The sequence below is a fragment of the Pristiophorus japonicus genome, chromosome 27, assembly GCF_044704955.1.
Source record: "Pristiophorus japonicus isolate sPriJap1 chromosome 27, sPriJap1.hap1, whole genome shotgun sequence".
NCBI classification, from domain to species: Eukaryota; Metazoa; Chordata; class Chondrichthyes; family Pristiophoridae; genus Pristiophorus; species Pristiophorus japonicus.
Genome location: NC_092003.1, coordinates 2,102,687 through 2,107,752, shown reverse-complemented (window position 1 = coordinate 2,107,752; position 5,066 = coordinate 2,102,687).

Genomic DNA, 5,066 nt, shown 5'->3' with positions numbered 1-5,066 from the left:
CCGGGGAGGGGGAGGGGGAGGGAGGCCCGGTGTGGGACTGAGCCCCGGGGAGGGGGAGGGGGACCCGGTGTGGGACTGAGCCCCGGGGAGGGGGAGGGGGACCCGGTGTGGGACTGAGCCCCGGGGAGGGAGAGGGGGACCCGGTGTGGGACTGAGCCCCGGGGAGGGGGAGGGGGAGGGAGGCCCGGTGTGGGACTGAGCCCCGGGGAGGGGGAGGGGGACCCGGTGTGGGACTGAGCCCCGGGGAGGGGGAGGGGGAGGGAGGCCCGGTGTGGGACTGAGCCCCGGGGAGGGGGAGGGGGACCCGGTGTGGGACTGAGCCCCGGGGAGGGGGAGGGGGAGGGGGGCCCGGTGTGGGACTGAGCCCCGGGGAGGGGGAGGGGGAGGGGGGCCCGGTGTGGGACTGAGCCCCGGGGAGGGGGAGGGGGACCCGGTTAGGGACTGAGCCCCGGGGGGTTAGGGACTGAGCCCCGGGGAGGGGGAGGGGGGCCCGGTGTGGGACTGAGCCCCGGGGAGGGGGAGGGGGGCCCGGTTAGGGACTGAGCCCCGGGGAGGGGGAGGGGGGCCCGGTGTGGGACTGAGCCCCGGGGAGGGGGAGGGGGACCCGGTGTGGGACTGAGCCCCGGGGAGTGGGAGGGGGCGCCCGGTGTGGGACTGAGCCCCGGGGAGGGGGAGGGTGGCCCGGTGTGGGATGAAACATGTGCCCCTTGTTTAGGTGGAGGAGTTTGGTAGGTTACTGGTGGAAGCCATTCCCAGCGTGTTTCAGGAGACGAGGAGAACAGAACATGACAATCAGGAGCAGGAGTCGGCCATTCGGCCCCTCGAGCCTGCTCCGCCATCCAATCAGATCGCGGCTGACCTTTGACCTCAACTCCACTTTCCCGCCCGATCCCTCGATTCCCTTAATATCCAAAAATCTCCCGCTCTCGGCCTCGAAGACTGAGCCTCCCACGGCCCTCTGGGGCAGAGAATTCCAAAGATTCACCCCCCTCTGAGTGAAGAAATTCCTCCTCATCTCCGTCCTAAATGGCCAAGCCCTTATCCTGAGACTGTGAGCCCTGGTTCTAGACTCCCCAGCCCCGGGGGGGAAACACCCTCCCTGCATCTACCCTGTCAAGCCCTGTAAGTATTGTGTGTGTTTCAATGAGATCACCTCTCATTCTTCTAAACTCCAGAGAATATCGGCCCAGTCTGCTCAATCTCTCCTCATAGGACAATCCCCCCCATCCCAGGAATCAGTCTGGTGAACCTTCGCTGCACTCCCTCTGTGGCAAGTATATCCGTCCTTGGGTAAGGAGACCAAAACTGTGCACAATACTCCAGGTGTGGTCTCACCAGGGCCCTGTACAGATGTAGCAAGACTTCCTTACTTTTATACTCCAAGCCCCGCGCAATAAAGGCCAACAGACCATTTGCCTCCCTCATTGCTTGCTGTACCTGCAGGCTCGGTGGGGACAGGGTGGAGGGGAGGGGTGATGGGTGAGAAGATTGTTGTGGATCCGCTGTTATGGGGTGTGTTTAATTTTCCTGTTTTCAGTCCCCACAATATTCCTGAGCAAGAGGCCGAAGGATAAAGAGCTGGACTCCAAGAGTCAGGTGATCGAAGGCATCAGTCGGCTCATCTGCTCAGCCAAACCGCAGCAACAGAGCATGCTGAAAGGTCAGCTGGGGTCAAGGGTCGGGGGGTCAGGTGGCTCCCAGTCACCGTCCCATTGGCGAGGTTGGGAGGGGCTGGAGAGAGAAGGGGGAGGGGGGAGGGTTGGTAAAGGGGGGGGATGAGGGAGGGGGAGGGGTGGGAGGGAGGAGGTGGGGGTAAGGGAGGGGGAGTAAGTGAGGGAGGGTTGAGGAGGGAAGGAGAGGGGACGGAGGGGGTGAGGAAGGGAGGGAGTGAGGGGGAAGGGGGGGTGGTGGGGTGAGTGGGGAGTGAGGAGATGAAGCAGTGACGGTGGTGTTTGTGTCCGACAGTCTCCATCGATGGACTCGATTGGAACGATGTGAAGTTTTTCCAGCTGGCAGCTCAGTGGCCGAGCCATGTGAAGCATTTCCCCATCGGACTCTTCTCCTACAGTAAGCCCAGCTGCTAGCCCACGGCGGGGGCTGGGGGAGAGGCCGGACGGACACTCTAGGCCAGCCCTGGCCTCCGAACCCTCAGCGGCCGGGAGAGCCACGTCCGACTGGAATATATAAACGGAGGCGTTCGAGATACAAACCCACCGGGTCCTTGGAGTGCTGTCATAGCCGGCGAGCTGTGTACAGAACGGCTTTTATACCGCCTGTGTCCGTGTCCCCCTCCGCCTGTGTCCGTGTCCCCCTCCGCCTGTGTCCGTGTCCGTGTCCCCCTCCGCCTGTGTCCGTGTCCCCCTCCGCCTGTGTCCGTGTCCCCCTCCGCCTGTGTCCGTGTCCCCCTCCGCCTGTGTCCGTGTCCCCCTCCGCCTGTGTCCGTGTCCCCCTCCGCCTGTGTCCGTGTCCCCCTCCGCCTGTGTCCGTGTCCCCCTCCGCCTGTGTCCGTGTCCCCCTCCGCCTGTGTCCGTGTCCCCCTCCGCCTGTGTCCGTGTCCCCCTCCGCCTGTGTCCGTGTCCCCCTCCGCCTGTGTCCGTGTCCCCCTCCGCCTGTGTCCGTGTCCCCCTCCGCCTGTGTCCGTGGCCCCCTCCGCCTGTGTCCGTGGCCCCCTCCGCCTGTGTCCGTGTCCCCCTCCGCCTGTGTCCGTGTCCCCCTCCGCCTGTGTCCGTGTCCCCCTCCGCCTGTGTCCGTGTCCCCCTCCGCCTGTGTCCGTGTCCCCCTCCGCCTGTGTCCGTGTCCCCCTCCGCCTGTGTCCGTGTCCCCCTCCGCCTGTGTCCGTGTTCCCCCTCCGCCGGTGTCCGTGTCCCCCTCCGCCTGTGTCCGTGTCCCCCTCCGCCTGTGTCCGTGTCCCCCTCCGCCTGTGTCCGTGTCCCCCTCCGCCTGTGTCCGTGTTCCCCCTCCGCCGGTGTCCGTGTTCCCCCTCCGCCTGTGTCCGTGTCCCCCCCCTCCCTCCCGCGGTCTGCTCCCTTTTCCCTCCCACCCCGCTGTCTGCATCATCTCCTCCCCCCCGCGCTGTCCGGGTCCCCTGTGTTGGTGTGATGGTACAAGCAGGTGTCTCTCTCTCTCAATGACAGATGCTAGAAATGGCTATTTGTTTCCGCCCGGTGCAAATGATCATAGGATGCCCCCCCCCTGCACCCTCGCCCTTCAATGCTACAGTGCAGCTACTCAACTCAATAACATTGATGGGACAGTGTAGAGGGAGCTTTACTCTGTATCTAACCCCCTGTACCTGCCCTGGGAGTGTTTGATGGGACAGTGTAGAGGGAGCTTTACTCTGTATCTAACCCCCTGTACCTGCCCTGGGAGTGTTTGATGGGACAGTGTAGAGGGAGCTTTACTCTGTATCTAACCCCCTGTACCTGCCCTGGGAGTGTTTGATGGGACAGTGTAGAGGGAGCTTTACTCTGTATCTAACCCCCTGTACCTGCCCTGGGAGTGTTTGATGGGACAGTGTAGAGGGAGCTTTACTCTGTATCTAACCCCCTGTACCTGCCCTGGGAGTGTTTGATGGGACAGTGCAGAGGGAGCTTTACTCTGTATCTAACCCCCTGTACCTGCCCTGGGAGTGTGTGATGGGACAGTGTAGAGGGAGCTTTACTCTGTATCTAACCCCGTGCTGTACCTGCCCTGGGAATGTTTGATGGGACAGTGTAGAGGGAGCTTTACTCTGTATCTAACCCTGTGCTGAGGCGTGACTGATCCTGTGGGGTGAGCCCCTTCCCCTCTGGTTCCTGCTGTACCTGAAGTCCTGTGTTGTGGGTGATGTTTCGCTCTGTGTTGTAAATAGTGAATTTTTTTTTGAAGGTGTTTGTACTTTTGGTGCCATAACCCTGATGTCTAATAATGTGATACGGAGAAGTGCGGGGGGGGGGTGTTGGTCTTTGCTTTGCGATCCTGTTGCTCTGAGACGGGCAATTCTCCCTCAGGATCACTTCTCAAAACAAAGCAAGGAGCCACCCAGTGCCTCAGCTGGTGAATGCCCCGTCCAGTGTGGTACAGAGCCCCACGCACAGAACAGGAAACGCCCAGGCTCCATCCGCGGCCTAGTGAAGGAGTCAGCTGATGGCAGTCGGAGCTGCTCTGGGTTAAGGGGCCGGGGATAAATCAGCCAGGGTTCATGCCCGAGATTGCGAAACTCCTCTACGTTTCCGCAATGTTGGAAACTTGTTTTTAAAAATTGTTTTTAAGGTTAAAAAAAAATTAACGATAAAAGTTTGGTGTGAAGGGTGGGGTGTGACTGAACGCACAGGCCTGTGCTCAAATGTGGGCGTGTGTTGTACTCGTGTAAGCACAGCTGAACAGGAGAACCAAAGTGAAATCCACGGGACTCGAGTGATGGCTTGGGTTTGAAATGTCCGACCTCCCCAAACCGCAGACAGCTCCCCTCCCCGGCGCCCCTTGGCTCGGGAATGTGTGTACGCGCGCGCGCCCGGCATGGAGTCGAATAGCCCGTCTCCAGTCGGCTCGCAGGTGCTGAATGGCCCCTTTCCCGGGCGCGGAACCAGTGGGACCCTTGCCCCAGTGAGAGTCACCCCCTCCTCACCTGATCGTGGAACCGGTGGGACACTTGCCCCAGTGAGAGTCACCCCCTCCTCACCCGATCGTGGAATCGGTGGGACCCTTACCCCAGTGAGAGTCACCCCCTCATCCGATCGTGGAACCGGTGGGACCCTTGCCCCAGTAAGAGTCACCCCCACCCCCGATCGTGGAACCAGTGGGACCCTTACCCCAGTGAGAGTCAGCCCCTCACCCAATCGTGGAATCGGTGGGACCCTTACCCAAGTGAGAGTCAGCCCCCACCCCCGATCGTGGAACCAGTGGGACCCTTACCCCAGTGAGAGTCAGCCCCTCACCCAATCGTGGAACCGGTGGGACCCGTACCCCAGTGAGAGCCACCCCCTCCCCCGATCGTGGAACCGGTGGGACCCTTGCCCCAGGAAGAGTCAGCCCCTCCATAGGGTGCGGGCGGTGGGAGGAAGATCTTAGGGGGTGGGGGTCGGTCT